General features: G+C 48.9%; 1 pseudogene; it reads right to left on the bottom strand.

Moving 5' to 3' along the window:
* Window positions 1-1,440: 1,440 nt before the first annotated feature.
* On the bottom strand, window positions 1,441-5,589 carry LOC137166043 (endonuclease 8-like 2; annotated as a pseudogene).
* Window positions 5,590-17,809: the final 12,220 nt, after the last annotated feature.

The following is a 17,809-nucleotide window of genomic DNA, read 5'->3' as shown; positions in this document are numbered from 1 at the left end:
CAGCACCAGGGAGGGGAGGTTGGCAGAGGAGCTGCTCTATGACTGTGGGGCCTCCTTCCTCCGGCCCATCACTTCCCACGGCAATTTGCGCTGTCGCTGCTGATTCACACAGCTGTACGTGTTAGGGTCCAGCTAAGGCCTGAGCCAGGACCCACTGGAGTCACTGCACTTTGGATCAGTGAAGTGACAGAGGGCCTCTTTCCTGGGCCCTGCCACAGCAGACCAGGTCAGCCTTGGTGCCTTTGCTGAGCACCCCCACATCTGGAATGGCGGGTGGCAGGCTGCTCCCAGTGGAGGCTTTTGACTCTGACACTCTCCCCACCCTGTTGGTCTGACACAGCCCAAGTTTATTAACGTCTAGTTGCAAAGTGTAGAGACCATGGGCCAAGATCAGCCCTGGTGTTGCCCCCATTGAAGTAAAGTTACACCAGGGCTGAATGTAGCTTCGTCTGTTTATTCAGACTTTTGCCTGAGGCAGGCGAGCAAGTGATGCGTTTGCAAGTTCAGGGAACTGCCCAACTGTTAAGAAATCATGATTACTTCTTATAAACAGGGCAATAGGCTTAGGCAATGGACACATCATCTTAAAAATAATTGTTTCAGCAGCTTCAGCACCTGGTTAGTACATAAGTAGCAGGGATCTTAAGCCACAATGCAAATTAGGTGATTGTAACATCTCAGTTCCTTAAGCTTATCCAGATCATGATTTCTTTCTCCAACAACTCAGGCTGGTGTTAGCAGAAAAGAGTTTCTCATTGAACGATGGGAGCTCCCCAGCCCAGAGACAGCAGTCAGCACAGGCAGTTGTGGTAAAAGATTTCCCCACTCTGCCCTAAGCAGGAAGGACCACTTTTATATTTAGGCTCGCAGCTGAGAGTGTCAATAAGGGTGCCAGTGGTTGTGAAAGGTGAACACGCTACACGTGGAACTGAACCAATAGCACCTCATTTCACACAGGGTGCCAAGCTGCTTGGCTCATAAAAATGTTTAATCACCTGAATGTTTGTCTTAGGAGAGAAAAGTTCCATTTTCCATAATTTACTCCTCCCAGGCAGGAGGTTTGCTAAACAAACAAACAAGACAATCACACTGAAGTTGTTTATATTGCTCCCCTGCCAGAAAAAAAATTAACATATTAAACTTTTTACTTCAGCAAACCTGAAGGTACCAGTATTTCGGTGGCGACAATTCCTAACTTCTGGGGCAGATTTACATCTGCTCTTTGCTTTATTTCTCTTTATAACGATAAATGGACTTGGGAGCATCATGAAAACATTCCCTCCTTTCTTAACAAAGCTCTATTTTCTCTCCATATTTTTGCTTCCAGGAGAAGTGATTTCTGGTCAGTACAACTGACAGCATGTCACAAAGAGACCAGAAGGTAATTCTCTGCAAGAAAGAGAGCATGTTCATAATCCACATTAAGGTGGGCATATTGGCTTATTCAATGTTTAGGGGATTGGGGTGGGGGGGCCCATTTCCTTCAGGTGACACTCTAGGCTGGCACTGAGGACACCACCAGTTCAGCCTCTTAAACCCATCTGGGGGTCCAAAAGTTCCCTGCATCACCTCATGCCCAATAGGTCATTTTTCTTTCATTTAGATCTGATAGTGTATGTAGGAGAGTAAAAAGTTAAAAGCTGGGCAAGTAATCAGGCCTAAACTACAGGGAACGGAGTCATAGCACAGGCAAACCCTTGTTTCTGTTACTTGTTGTGAATTTTAGCTAGAGTCTGTTATCTCTCTTCTTTCCCTCCCTTCCTCGCCATTTGCGCAAGGAATGAGACTAACAAATAACTATTCTCCCTTCTGTTCAAGGTCTTTGGTGGGAATACAGCATTATCTTCTTTCCCTCCCTTGCATACAGTATATTTTAAAGAATGTTAGTAGGTTTCAATGTAATGTGCCTGCACTCTGTGCAATAATCTTCTAAACAACAAACAGGGGCAGGTATAATTGTATTCATTATGTAGTTATTAATATTCATTTTATAGGGGTCAATGTAACCAAATAAGGGTCTATGGGGAGTTGCTGGAAATGTATACAGTTACATACTGTTATGGATAAAAGGATTGTAAAGTAACCCCCTCGTTGCTCACTCGTGGCTTTGAGGTGGAACAAGCAGGCAATAAAGGGTTCCGTCTCCCCAATCCACACCCAGGACAACTTGTTTGATTATTTCTAACAGTGTAATCCTTTTCCATCCAGCTTCCTATGCAGCCAGTCTGTGCTGAACTGAACAGCATGATGAAGGAAGGAGTCAAGATCTCAGAGAGCCAGGAACAAGCCCTGCAATAATGGGTGGATCCTTGCCAGATATAAAATCTCATTCTTAATGATATTCCTGGAACATGGAGTGAGAAGAGAAGTTCATAAATACTGATGCAATAGTGAGACAGTGAGAACTTATCACATAAATGGAAGGCATGGTCTAGTGGTCTGAGCACTTGCCAAGGAAGAAGCTATTGACTTGTATTTGTGCCTATGATACCAACTCCCTCTGTGGTCTTGAGGAAGTCAGGTAACATCCCTCCGCCTCTGGTTCTCTGTCTGTACTCCAAAAACAGACTTCAAAGAGAAACTGCTGAGTTAGAAATGATCTGCAAACTTGACACATTCAAACTGGGTTTAAACAGAGATTTGGAATGGCTCTCTCAATACAGAGGTAAATTGCTTTGCTCACCCATTCTCACCTCCTACTCAATGACTGTCATTACACCTCAAGTACCCGGCTTTCATCCACTGCTCCCATTGTTCTCTATGCACTTGTATATGTATATGATGATCCTATGTTTCTCATTTCTACCTCTGCATGTGACAAAGTAAGCTGAGCCTCACGAAAGCTTATGCCTGCTAAAATTAAATTTGTTAGTCTTTAAAGTGCCACAGAACTCTCATTATTTAACACATGGCATTTGCAGGTAATAAATCTGAGAACCATCTCAAATGGGGCTAAAACGTCACTATTCCTGGAGGCCATACCCCTCCCTGGTGGAACATACCAAGACTGGAGAAATATCGCTGGTCCAGAAGGGTGCAGCAGGTGGGCATCAGCTGGTGAAAGGGTACCAAGATCTGCCCCCTGTGGAACTCTGGAGACAGGCTGTCAGAAGCAGGTTTGACAGTGGCAGAGGTGGGTGCACCAATGTATCTGGCAGTTGTAAAAGGCAAGGAAGCCCCTGTTGTCGAAGTGCAGAACCAACCTACACTAAACAAGACGGAAACTAGAGTGAGAATATCCTGGCTTTGCAGTGTCAATCCAGAAACATGACAAGGACAATCATGTTCCACTCCAGCCGAATGGGCACGTAGAGCTGGGAGAAAGGGGAGGAAAAAAAGTTGGTGACCAAGGGAAATAATGGGAACAGAGCGGAGAAACGGTGGAAGAGGAGGGAAAAGCCCAGTATATTTGCTAGCTTTGGCAATTGCCCAGCCTTTGGACCTGAGCCTCTGAAATCAATGGGAGTTGAGGGCACTCAGTACTTGGCAGGTTTAAACCCGCTTGTGAGCACTGCTGTGTTTTCCTATGTCTGCTACTCCAGACACAACACTGCATTCAGTCATTCAGAGCTAGATGGGAGAATATACTGTAGTGACCAGAATAATACCTGCAGTGTTGCAGAGGAGGGGAACTGAGGGAATCAATTGAGAAAAGGAGCGTTGTCTTTCCTGATTTGCAGTAATGTGGATTTAGTCAGCATCCCCTAGGGCAGATCTCCCACTGTTCTTTACCCCAGTGAGATTACATCCCTATTTATATCTAAGCACAGCTTTTCTTATTGTTTCTTCTTAGCTTGAGAAACCTGCCAGTTTTACAGGAAAGCTCTGCAGGAATCAACACATGCAACACCCGTAATTGTCCTGTTGTGACATTACACAAGCAAGCAATAATGAAGCCACGTTAACTTCTGCTTCTTTAGAAACTGGGCATTGGGGTGGGAGGTGGGCAAGAGGAGAAGGAAGAGAAGCGGTGTTTGCCATTACAGAGCATTCAGTCAATACCTGGCCCCAGTCCCCTCATTTGTTTGCCGCCTTAGCTCTTGAGAACTCATTAGCCCGGAGGCTGCGGAACAAACCAATATGTGTGATTTGTGAATCATTCATGTTCACCCTTCTAGTGTAGCTGTGTGTTGCCTAATGCAAGGTGTGCCATGTACGTTGGTTTTGGAATGTTCCTGGCGTACTTAAACTCCATCACCTGCTGCCTGAGACGTACCAGGCAGCACTGAGCACGCTCACTGAGGGGTAGGGTGGGGTCAGCAGTGGCATTTCCACCCCTCCCCTCTGAGGCTTGGGGAAGGTACAAAGGAGGGGGAAAAAACTCTGTGCACCCCTAGAATTTCCCTCCCTTTCCTCTTTCAGCATCAGCAAGGAGGGAAGTAGAAGGAAAGAGCGACGCTTTCCATCTCAGCAGTTAGGGGCAGAGCGATGGGAGGGAAAGTGGAGACAGTATCACACAGCCAACAAATTCACAGCACGCCCATCATGGCCCAGCTTGTCACATCAGCTGATGAGGTTACCTACCATGGCATGTAGCCGATCTGCAACTGCTAGCAGCAAATATCGACACCGGCCCGTGATGGGACAGTAGATGGGGAGGTCTTGGAGTTATTACAGATAATTCTTTCCCAGGTCTTTGGCTGGGGGGGTCTTGCCAAAATGTTCTGGGTCCAACACAGATCGCCATATTCGGGGTTGGGAAGGAATTTTCCCCTGGGTCAGATGGCACAGACTTTGTGTGTGTGTGGGGAGGAGGAAGGGGGTGCTGCCTTCCATTGCAGCACGGGTCACTTGCAGCTTTAAACTAGTGTAAATGGTGGATTCTCCTTAATCTGAAGTCTTTAAATCAAGTCTAGAGGTTGGCGTCTATTACAGGAGTCGGCGGGTGAGGTTCTGTGGCCTGTGGTCTACAGGAAGTTAGACTAGCTGATCATGATTTCCCCTTCTGGCCTTAAAGTCTATAAGTCTGTGATTATTTTGTGGGCTTCTGCATAGCATTCAATAATGCTTTGGCTCTTGACGATGAAGCAAAGTTGGCTTAAATTCCACTAGGAAGTTAATTTATTCTGTGTTATGACCAGTCAAAAGGCAAAGCATTCTGGGTATTTTGCCCTGCTTACCGTGGTTCCCCTATGTCCCTCCCTTTCTGTAATCCTGACTCTGAGCTCACCCGTCTCGATATAGAGTGGCCACTGTTCACGGTTGAAGGTGCCATCATATTACTCCTGTAGCCACGTGGGTAGTGCCTATGCCTGTCTATACAGCTCCTGTTCAGAGCCACACACTAGGGACATGCTCCACACTGAACCCAAGAGGCTAGCCTGATGTTACTGTCGGTTTGCCCATATGCTAACACCCTACACCTTCACTGCACCAGCGCTGCAGTTAGGGCGAGGGAAGAGAAATTTGGGATGCAGACTGACACGGCCAGACAAGGCTGCCGTTTAGCACAGCTCAGCTGAGAGTCCTGGAGCCTCATTACTTTCAGATCATTCAGGTTTCTCTGACTGCTGCTTCCTCCCACCTTGGCCTCTCCCTGCCCCATAAAAGGAGCAACTGGAACCTCTTCACAGACGGGCCTTCTGGCATCTCCGCCTGAAGTGAATGGGAACTGCAGGGGTGCACACTGGGGGTCTCCGGCTGGGTACCCTAGAGCCAAGGTGCATAAAATCAGTGATTGCTTATGGCAATGGGGCTGCAAATACAAGAGACCGCTGTCCCTGCTCCTCTCACCGTCCGTGGCCATGCACCTCACCCAGACGGGAAGGGTTATAGAAACACTCAGATCATTTCCCTTCCCCACACAAACTCCGGCTGCCACAGGCCAGTCCGCAGGGGGCCGACCCCGGCCTGTGTTTGTCAAGGTGACAAGCAGCAATACTCTGGCCCAAAGCTTATGCTCTCCCATTCGATTCAATGGATGGGGCTTCTATTCTCCTCGCCACATGGTCATTATAAAACAACACAGCCCTGGTTCCCCTGCTGGAATGTCCCTGCCTCCCCGTTGCCTCACCTTGGGATGCCACTGGGCATGGCCCCTGTTGCGTACTTTGGGATGTGGATCCTGGGGAACGGCACTGAGACCACCACACAGCCAACAGAAAGTCACAGCTTTCAATCAACAGGTGCAAGCCGGAGAACGAGAAGTGACGTGCTCTATACACCATGCCCAGTCTCCTGGAACCATCCAATCCGCCCTCCTAAACTTTTCTGTATTTCTCTCTGCAAATGCATTGGCAGGAATATCTCATGAGGGTTGGATCATGCTGCCCATCTGAACAGTGATAGCAAGGAAGCAAAAACACAGCCTTGTTTGCAGAGCTGCATAGTGTGAATTGTCCCTGCTTCTGTTGCTTAAAAGGGATCAATGAGGGCTTGATCCTGTGATGTTACCTACACACTAGGGCACCTCACCTTTACCCCAATCCGTAGGGCTCAAGGCATAACCCGGTTAATTTAGGCACTCCCACCCTTTTCCAATTCACACTTTAAGGCTCAGGGTCACCCATTCCCAGTCCGTAGGGCTCCGGGTGAAACTAACCTGGTTAATATAAGTACCCACACCCTTTCCCAAATTTGTAGGGTTCCGGGTGTATATTACTGTGGGTTTGCAGGATCTTTTACCAGTGAAGGAGCCTTACACAGTAATTTCCTTATTCTCTATTTATTAACAATCACCGAAAGAGAATACACACGCTAAGCATACAATGCTCACCACTCCCAGTAAGACGGACAAACTTCTGGTGGCCAGTCAGGATTAGATCATCTGGGGACTCCAGCTTCTGCACAGTGTGGTTGGCAGGATGTTGAGGTCTGGCAGCTCTGATCTTCTTGGGCTGTGTTTGACCTGGAGTTAGATTCCAAAGAACTTCCTTTTGGATCTTAGTTGATATAGTTAAAACTTGGGTCCTGCTTAGCTATTCCTTAACCAATCATTTAAACTAAAGTACTACAAAACACCAATCCTAGCCCATTATGAAACAGTCCCTTAACCAATCATAGCCCACCAACTTAATTGATTTAAATAGTGCACACTTAGTTTTGCAACAGACAGAAACAATCAAAGAACTAGACAGAAATCTTTCAGATAAACAATAGAGAATCAGGTACCATAGAGGCAAAACAATAAGAAGTGTAGATTTTACAACCACAACTGTTGATAAGTGATTTCTTTCCAGACAGAATGCTATCAAACCAAGTTTTCTTTAAGCATCTTAATATCTGTTTCTTTATCCGGTGGTGGTAGGTACTATTAAGACAGTAGCACCTTCTTAACAGCCTGATATTACATTGTTTTGAAGTAGTTTCAGGAATGTGAAGATGTGACCACCTACCACTTAGCTTATGGCTGCTATCTCTCCTGATATGGCAGCTATTGCTTAGCCCAAGAACAAGACTTAAGCTTAGACAAAAAACAAGGCCTCCTACCTTACAGTGACATCAATGAGAGTTGGCAGAATAAGGAATAGGACCCAGGCGTCTTGACTCACAGTCCGCTGCTCTGTGCACTAGGACATGCTGCTTCCCTTATAATTAAAAAATAAAGCAAAGTTAGTGCCCCTGGAACGTATCGTTCTAAGCCATATATTGTGTTCATCCCTCCCAGGCAGCGCTCGTCTCATCCCCACAGCTCCCTGCATTCCCCCAAAATCGAGTACCCCTCATTTTCATTGCCAAGAATGATTCACATCCGAAATACAGAATCCCTGCACGGAGGAGAGAGAGTTATTTGCCCTGTAGGAAGGAACCCCACAACACCGTTAATTTCTTGCATGCTGTCCCTCATGTTGGATCTTTGGCACACACCCCACATCCTGCATTTGGGCCTTCGTCAGCTGAAAGCAGGGCTGCATCGTTACTGGCCAAGCAGCCTGGTGCCTTAAACACCAAGGCGCTTTCTTTTTAATTGTCTTAAACGGGGTGATGTCAAACTATGAAGACAGGAAGAGCCTCACGTCCCCAGTGAGGAAATCCATCACTTTCACTCACTGTACTGCCTGCCAGCGCAAGCCCCCCAAGGGGGAGCAGAGCCCCTCTGATCCCAGCTCATGCCCCATGTCCCCAACCTGCCAGCCACCCACTGATCAATCCTCTCCCTTGCCACTTCCAGCCACACACCCACCCACTCTTGCAGGCTTTGCACAGAAGAGGAACCATTTCTCAGACCTGCTCAGCCCAATAATTACAGCTCTCCAGAGCAATCGAGGGCAGAATAACTGATCGGGCCATGCTTTTGTTGGGTGTGTTGCCACTGCCATTGAAGTCAAAGGGAGAAAAACACAGAGTGCCACTCAGGATCAGGCTCTTTAAGGGCAACTGTGTGAATTTCCCATGATGTTATGATTAGGTGTCTTACGGCCTAGGCGGATACATGTGGCATTCGCTCCTGAACATCACCCATTGGCACATTCTTCCCTGTAACTTTACTGCCACTGGGTTATTCCAGGATCACCTACTTATGTCAAACCTCTGTATGCCTGAGGCCTAGTATGTCTACACTGAAATCTTAAAGGCTTCAGCCTGTAGGTCTTCCATTACAGCCTTACTTTACTTAAATGCCTCAGTTTCCCTCTGTACTTTGCATGGCTAGCCAGTGGTTGCAGAAGGGTGAAATCTGCTCTCAAGGCTAGGGTGACCAGATGTCCCTATTTTATAGCAACGGTCCTGATATCTGGGGCTTTTTTTTATATAGGTGTTTATTAGCCCCCAAATCCCTGTCCCAGTTTTTCATAATTACTATCTGGTCACCCTACCTGAGGCAGAAGAGGAGACATGAGATGTTATGTAGCTGTCTGCGGTAGGAAGAAAGGGTTATTATGGGACAGGCTGAAACTGACCCATATCAATGGAGGGTCCAAAAAGACAATGGAAGCCCCAATGACTGAACAATTGACCCTTCTCCGCAGCTATCTCCAGACGCGGCGCCCATGAAGGCAGCTGGGTCTGCAGGAGCTGGGCAATGGACTGAAAAGTGTCAGGTGGCTGGGATAAGAGTTAGCTTGTGAGAGAGACACAGAGCTTTCACCTTGAACGACAAATGGTGTGATTACACTGCACCCTTTTTTCAGCGGTGTGTGGTATAAACACACACGTAGTCTCCTAGCCTGTGTAACCCCTGCCTGCTCGGACCGGCACTCTGTCACCTCTGGGGGGGGGGCTAGGCCAGCTAATGATTGTTGAGCCTGCTACAGCCTTGGTTAAAAGAAGTGTGTCTTTTAGTTCCGGCAGTAGAGGCTCATGCATTTAGCTTGAGAAGTCCCAGGTTGGAGCCCCACCAATGAAGACTGGGGTGGTCGGTGTTATATGTGGTGGCCCATACATGGGAACTGAACTGGAAGGTCTCTGAACCTTGGGAGGAGCTTCCCCACCCAAGGAGAGAGTATGGAAGCCATGCCTGCTAAGTGTGACACTCCATCCCCCTCTAGTGGTGACTAGGCCCAGCTAGAGATTGATGAGGTTCACGCATTAAGCTCCAGCGGTCCCATGTTTGATCTTCACTGCCAGCAACTGGGGTAATTGGTGTTACACATGGGCTAAACTAGCAGTGAGCTGCTGAGGCCTGACTTGGGGGAGTAGAGTAAAGGCACACCTTCCGGGTGTGGGTATGTATGTGAGTACGTACCCTACACAGCTCTCTACTCACCCAGGCTGTGCCTCCCTGCCTACAACGCCCTGTTTTAGCAGTGTAGGGTCCCGCTGCCAGAGCCTTCCACTGACACATGCAGCTACCCCTGCAGCCTGGATGGGGTGTGCTCTTCACTGCGGTGTGCAGCTACACGCACACTACACGCCCCCACCACTGGTGTGTTGTGTAGACGTAGCCAGAGAGACAAAGGGAGAAGGCCAGACTTGGATTCCATGCCAGCTTGGCTGGGCAGTGCTGGCTTGGCCAGATGGACGATGGCTCAAATTTGGCTTCTCTGGGCTAACCTCAGGACTTCCCCGGTGCTGTGTTCTAGCTGACTGGTCAGTGCTGCTCTGTTCTGGAATGGCCGGCTGGTGTCACTGCAAAGACTTGCTGAGGGGCGCTGGTTCCTGAGGAGTGGAAAAATCTCTGACCAGGCGTCTGTCTCAGTTGGACTTGCTGGGCAGAGCTCACGGGATGGAGTAGGAGCGCTGGAGTCCAGAGGTTCAGTCTTTGGGCCACTGTTTATTCAGCTCCTCAGGGTGAGGAACGCCTCTCGCTACCTGTGTGACACAACGGGGCCCAGTCTTGGCTGGAGCCTCTGGGTGCTTCCATAATGTGACATCAGCAATAGCTTTAAAAGGGGTTAACCCCCACCCTACCCCCAGGAGAGCCAGAAACTGCTTTTCAACCGAATGGTTGGGCTGTGTAGACCCGGCTTGACACAAGTAAATGAACTTGTTTTCTGGAAGACAGGATTAGAGAGGTAAATGGATCAGCGGCTGGAAACAGAACGTCTAATTAAGCCAGGTAAATGGGTCCGTGAGCTAAGAGACAGAATGTCTGTACTAGCTAAAGTAGGGGAACACCCAGGGAACCTTTTACAATGGACAAGCTAAGCCTGGAATGTAAGATGAGGTAATGAGTAAGTAGGACGTCGGCAGAGCATGGACACAGCATGCTGCACAGAGTACTTCTTGCAAAGTAAGCAAGCCAATCCCAAAACCTTGATGCCACATATAGTGAATGCAGTGTCCTGTGTAAAGGGAGAGGTTTTTCTGTGCAACTTTGGATGTGTGGAGTGCCCGCTATCCACCCCCTACGCTTGAGTCTGATCCACTCAGCGTAGCTTTACCGTCTGCCAAATAAAAATGCGTGCGAGAAAATCTGGAGTTGAGCTGAGTTCTTGGGAAGTCAAATGGAAAGAGGTCTCAGAGGGAATCCCAACATATTGGGACCATGACCCAGGCCAGGTCTACACTATAAACTCACACCCCTAAGTGACACAGTTATACTGAGCTAATCCAGGTGTAGATGGGGCTTCTCTCATCAGCATAGCTGCCGCCTCTCATGCAGGTGGATTAACTGCACCACTGGGAGAAGCTCTCCCGTCGGCATACGGGCATCTTCACTGAAGCGCTACAGGGTGCAGCTACACCGGTGCAGCACTTTAAGTGTAGACCTACCCTAAGATCCCATTCATCTTGGGCAGGGAACATACAGATTATTATACGTGTAGCTTTAAGGTCAAGGACTGTACCCAGCCGTGTAGCAATAGCATTTATGTGTCTAGAAATTTAATTGCTACATCCCCTCCTCAGGTGACATGTACCCAGTCAATAGGGGATAGTTGAAATCCCCCATTATTGCTGGGTTCTCTCTTTTTGTAGCCTCTCTAATCTCTGTGATCCTTTCAGTCACTAACACCAGCCTAGTCGGGTTGTCCGCAGACTATTCCTACAGCTATCCTCTCAATATTTAAGCATAGATCAGTTTGTGCTGCAGCTAGTGGAGGTGGGCAGGGAAATGGAGGGTCTAACTGGTGAGGACCAGGTGATTATATGGCATAGTCTTTTGGGATGGGGTACCTTGGGAATTGATGTGGCAGGGCTGGCAAACACATTTCTGATCCCGGGACAGGTGGCAAAACAGTTGTTTGGGGTGTTCTCTCATTGTGCTGAGATGAATAAAGTGGGGAGAATCCCAGGAGAGGTGGGCCGGGGTACCCTCAATCGCATACAGGCATGGACACGGTGTTGGGAGGGTCCCCTGGGAGACCTGTGGGTGATGGCCCAGGAGAGAAGGATGGGACCTAATGTGGGTGCAGAGATGCTGGAAAAATGGCTAGAACTGAGTGACCCACAATTTGTGGGACACTTGCGGTTGCAGCACCCCGAACCTGTCCCCAGTCAGCTACCCCAGTTTCTGGAACAGGCGGCTGTGCGGAGGCAGATGCATCAGAGGGGGAAACCAGTCCATGTTATTACCCTGGACGGACAGTACAGAGTGGAAAGGGGTGGGTCAGCTCGGAGGGGAGGACATAGAAGAAGAGGTCATAGCTTTGGGCACAGTCAAAGACGAGGGGATAGCAACAGAACAGGAAATACAGAGGCTTCAGGCTGGATTGGCCATGCAGGATGTCACCAGACCAGAAGGGGAGCTAGGGGACTGGGACTGCCTGAAATGCCAGGCACATAATTTTGCTAAGAGACAGGAGTGTTTTCGGTGCCAGGACCCCTGGCTCCCCTCCAAACCAGTGGGAGGGACAGCGGTGGGTGCCACGACTTAGGGGCAATCTGGGAGTTGTCCTGTCCATATTCTCAGTTTGGGATGGGATGCATTCGGTCACTCCACGCTCCAGGGGGCAATCGAAAGGAGTCCAATGAGGGATTTTTTGATAGACACTGGAACAGCCATCAGCTTAACCACATGGGGGCAGGGGAGACCCACAGAAGGAACTGTGACAATTGTAGGGACAGCAGGAGGGGAGACGCAATGAGCACTGAACTGGGGACAGATTAAAGCAACCTGGGGAGAAGGGGAAATTATGTGGGGGTTGTCATGAGATGCTCAATTTGCTGGGGGAGGAGATTTGCGTAAGCTGGGACTTGTACTGGATTTGGCTAACTGGGTGTGTCTGCGGGGACAGACGCAAGGTGGACAGGGCTATACAATTCCTATGGGGATAGCCACTATGACCATTAAGGCAGCATATGCACAGAGCAGGGTGGGAACACATCCCTGTGTGGGCTAGGGAGAGTTTGGATTGTGGTAGGGGCAGTATGGAAGTATTGCTAGAGGGAGAGGATCCTCCCTCACAGACACAGTATCCTATTCCCGGGAGGCACTGGCAGAAATAGCAACTGTTGGGGAATTGGAACAGAGGGGACCGATTAGAGCAGTTGCATCCCCTTGTAATGCTGCTGTGTGGCCGGTAAGAAAGCCGAACGGCACCTGGTGCCTGACGGTTGATTACAGGGCACTGGGTGCTCTGGCCCATTCCCCCGCCTCAGTGGTGGCAGCATCCCCTGCAATGTTGGCCCGTATTGGACCCCAGTTCCGGATTTTCACTGGTTTGGACGTAGCTAGTGGATTTTGGTCTCTACCGCGAGCTACCTCATGTCAGGATAAAACTGCATTCACATGGGAGGGCAGACAATATTGTTGGACAGTCCTTCCCCAGGGACACCAGGATTCCCCTTCAATCTTCCACAGATACAAGAAACAAGCTCTGGAGGGGGTGGATTCAGCAAGGCGCATACACTATGTAGACGACCTGTTGCTAATGTCAGGGACAGAGGAGGAAGACAGGGCACTAACCGAGCAAGTTCTGCAGGCTTTGGCGAAAGCGGGGTTAAAAGTCAATGGGAAAAAGGCTCAAATGGGACAGACAAGGGTGATCTACCTAGGGGTGGAGGTGTCCCAGGCGGGAAGGGAGACTGATAACGGACGGGTGCAATTAATCCAGTCCCTGCTGCTGCCCACTGATGTTAAAAGCTTGCAAAGTTTTCTAGGCCTGACTGGATTTTGCAAGGTTTTTGTGACCAATTATGCAGAAATAGCCCAGCCTCTGTGCGACCTAACCCAACCCTAACTTGGGAGTGGTTGGAAGAGTGTACTGAGGCAGTGAGGGTGCTAAAGGAGCACCTGGCCAGCGTGCCAGTACTGGCATCCCCAGAGGGGGAGAAATCCTTTTACCTGTACCCCTGGGTATCTGCCACCACCATTGGGGGTGTGCTTTTTAACACAGGTGTATGGGGCAGAGGACCAATCTGTGGCCTTTGCCTCCCGACTTTTGAGTGCTGTGGATCTTAAGTACGGGTGGTGTGAGAAGGTGCTGTTATGTATCTATTGGCGGGTGGGGAAATTCAAATACCTCATGGGTATGCAGATGGTAATAGTTTCAGTCCCATCATGACCCACCCCGGCTGTTAAACATGCATACTGTTTTACAGGGACAAGTGAGTAGGCAGCGTATTGAAAAATGGTTGCTGGCTTTACAAGCTGAAAACATGAAAGCAGAAGGTATTGAAGGACCCTGTAGTCTGGGTAGCCAGATGACACCAATGGGAAGCCAGCCCAGGTTAAACCCAACATCAGGTGGTTCGGGCGGCCAACCCCAACCAGGTAAAGGAGGGAACACTGGTATGGTTTTTGAATGGAAGTTTTATGTATCCAGGGGGGGCGAAAAACTGCAGGCGTAGCTGTTGTGGGAATCAGAGGGACGGAGACCATTGGTTTCTCACTAGAAGCAAGATCAGCTCAAGAGGCAGAACTGGCAGTCTTGCGGACAGTTTTAAATGAAGTAGATCCCAAATTTGAGCCAGAACGTTGGGTGGTGGTGGATTCAGATTATGTATTTCATGGGGCCACACTGATGCTGGGATGGTGGGCAGATTACCACTTCAGGGCAACAGCCAGCTTCACGCCCAAGCATGCTAACTGGTGGAAACGGGTGGAGGTGCCAGTCACCGTTTTACACGGATCAGTGTGGTAAAGGAAAAGGCGCACAAGAAGGTGGGGCTCTTAAACAAAGGGAATCACCTGGCTGATGCAGAGGCAAAGCAGGCTGCAACAGAGGCGCCCCCGTAGCCATGGGAACCACAGCAGAGTGGGCCTGCAGCAGTGTTAACAAGAAGTGGGGTGGACACAGATCGGGGAGGGTGAATTCAGGTATTGCAGGAATCTGACCCAGGACTGAAAGGCAGCACAAAACTCGGGGACAAACACGTGCCAAAAGTGGAACTAAGGGAGGGTATTTGGTGTGTCTTAACAGCCGAGGGACCAGTAATGCTGTGCCCTCAGGGAAGCCGGGAGGCGATCTTAAGCTGGGTGCATGGGAGCATGGCAGGAGGACACCCTGGGTTTGAGGAGGCCTTGGGAACTGAAAAGGTTGTGCTGGTGGCCAGGAATGGCAGCCGACTTCAAGTCACACTTGGAACATTGTTCAGATTGCGCTAGGCACAATCCACTTCACAAGGTGCTAAGGGGAGACTTAATGAGGCAAGCCCCAAGGGCACCTTGGGAAAGAATACAAACTGACTACACGGACCCCTGCTACCAGATCAAAGGGGAAATCGATTGGTGGTGGTGGTAGATGCTTTCAGCAGGTGGGTGGAGGCGTTCCCCACAAGACACCAAACTGCCTGGGTAACTGCTGAAAAACTGGTAAATGAAGTATTCACTGGCTGGGGGGTCCCGCAGGTGATTGACTTGGACCAAAGAGCTGCGTTCCGGTCAGACCTGTTGGGGGAGCTCTCAGCCCTCACTGGAATCACACAATTGTTCCATATTGCTAATCAACCACAGGCTGCTGGGCAGGTGTAACGCATGAACCGTACTATCAAAAGTGAACTGAGAAAGGGGGTGGAGATGGGGGGGAAACTGGTCACAGTTACTGCCCTTTGTCTGAATGAGGATAAGGGCCCGGGAATCAAAGGGCACGGGATTCTCGCCATATGAGGCTCTCATGGGAAGGCCCATGGAACAGTGGGAAAACCTACTTACCCCAGTACCTGGGGAGGTCAGCACCAACACCCTAACACAAGAGTGGGTGTTAACCCTAATCGACCATGTGAGACAAGTACAGCCGGCAGTGGCCTGGCGAGATGAGCAAGGAGCCGCAAAGCTCAAAGCATGGTATGTCCTGCCTCGAGAGCACGCTCTACCCACGGTGGGAGATCGAGTGACGTACCGGATTCCAGGACAGCACCATCCATTCCCGGCTCCCAAATGGAGGGGCCCCTATCTGGTCCTGGACCGATTAGGACCCAGCCTGCTGTTATCAGGCATAGATAATGGAGGGCAGGAATGGGTTCACTGCACACAAATAAAAAGGTACCAAAAGGAGATTGTATTATGTTATGTATGTGTTACAGGTGAAACCAAAAAAAAATAAAATTGGGGATTCCCTGGCCCTGGATGGAGCAATCATTGCTGCTAATCACACTTGTTACAGTGATAAAATCCACTCAAATTCCACCATGTGAATTGTCAAGAGGAGGAAACAAATGGACTACTACCCCCGCAACTTGTGGTAATGAAGTAAATGTGAACTGTGAGAATTTGCCCGTAGAAAGATGTACCACCAGTCCTCCAACAGGAGTTTGGCAGTGTCAGTATACGGTTTATGGATTGGATGGGGAAATCCCAACCCCGTGGAGAATATCAAATATCAGGAAATATTGCATGGTATTCCGAGTGTTGGCCTGGTTAATGATAGTGGGAGACCCAGTTATTCAGCCATGTGCTTTGTCAGAGAGGGTCCCAAGAATATAACCCTCTGGTCTCCTGAAGTGTATAAACCCTCTTTGGAAAATAAGGCCCCACAACCGGGGTGTGATGTCACCACACGTAACTACAATGGTATTTCCATGGAGGATAATCCCAGCAGGTGTGATTGTTATGTACATATTACAGTGGAGGTAAAGTCCCCTTTGGGACATTGGATATATGAAGGTTTAACCATTTTACAGACTGTAACCCTACAGGTACAATATGGACGCCAAGCTGGAAAAATCCACATTTAAATTGGCCGCAGCCAAGAGTTGGAAATATTCCCCGACGAGCAGATGCGTGGGAGCCATTGTGGGACTGGGGGCAGTCAGTGCTTTTCAACATGTCTTCTCACTCTATTACATGGGTGGTATGCCCTAAGGAATGGTGGGTGGGCCAAATTAATCCCAACTGTAGTGTATACATAGAAGGGTTAAAACAACAATTTGATTGGGGGGGGGGGGGGGGGTGAGGAGACGTACTTGGGACCGTCACCAGAAAAGGGATTTGTGGGAAGCCAGGAACACAGCCTGGGTACATGGAATCTGGGTGATGAGGGGGTAACCAAACAACTGATGAGCCAAAATGTAAAATTTCAGAAACAAATCAATGAATTAATGGCACAGAAATTATCAGCAATTGCCACAGGATGGAGGAAGGCAGCAGAGGTAAACGCGGGGGTAACGCATTGGGCAGAAGATCTTGTGACAGGGATGGGGGATGGTTTCAGAAGGCTAACCTGGGGAGAAGTATATGGACATTAACAAAAACGTTAACCCTGTTACTGAGTATCATTAAGGATGCTTGGTCAGAAGGATGGCCTTCTGTGTTAAACCATGACGCTAGTCCATATTTATCCACACTTGCAAAAACATACCCGGCCACTCGGAAGGTAATATCTCCACCTTGTGAGGCCAGCACTTGTGTAGTATAGTTGCTATGATACCAGGGGAAGGGAATGCAACCGAGGCCTATGGGTGTAACAAGGGCAGAAGAAGTGTGGTGAGAACCATTGGGTGATAGATGGGGCGGGTAGTGGAATGGTGTAAATTGGACTATCATCACGTTAAGTAACGGTATATCTGATGAAAATATCTGATGTGCCCCTCTCCTATGGCTATGGAGGAGCAGGATCAATGGGTTGTTGCAAAGGGAAGGCATTTAGGGGTAATGAATATAGGGCATGGAGTATTCTGTTGGGAATGCATGCAATCCTGTAATAGAACACTAGGAGGCAAACTCATACAAGCATATGACCAGATTACGAACATCTATATACTACCACCTGAACTATGGTGCACAAATGGATCAGTAGACCTAGTTTCTGTGAACAATCACACCAGCATCTATTATCCCAGCCCCTGTAGTTGAATTGGTTTGAACAATACCAAATTTCACTGTGAATAGCCAATGGACACAATATGGATGAAAGAACACAAAAACTATAGGAGCAACTCACCACAACCGCCAATAAGTGGACACATTTACGATATACACTTCTGGATGGTAGCAGCAGGATTTTAACCCTGTCAAAGGAAGAGATGCAGTGTTTCTGGTGGTTGCCAGGATGTTGGACTATATTACAGTGGTCCAGATTCTCGCTGTTGCTGGGGATTATTCTAGCGGCTG

Source organism: Emydura macquarii, unplaced genomic scaffold, assembly GCF_026122565.2.
Source record: "Emydura macquarii macquarii isolate MOO-44397 ecotype Brisbane River unplaced genomic scaffold, CSIRO-AGI_Emac_v2 contig_2792, whole genome shotgun sequence".
In the NCBI taxonomy this organism is placed as follows: Eukaryota; Metazoa; Chordata; order Testudines; family Chelidae; genus Emydura; species Emydura macquarii.
Note: the sequence above shows the minus strand (reverse complement) of the source record. Positions and strands in the feature narration are given on the sequence as shown.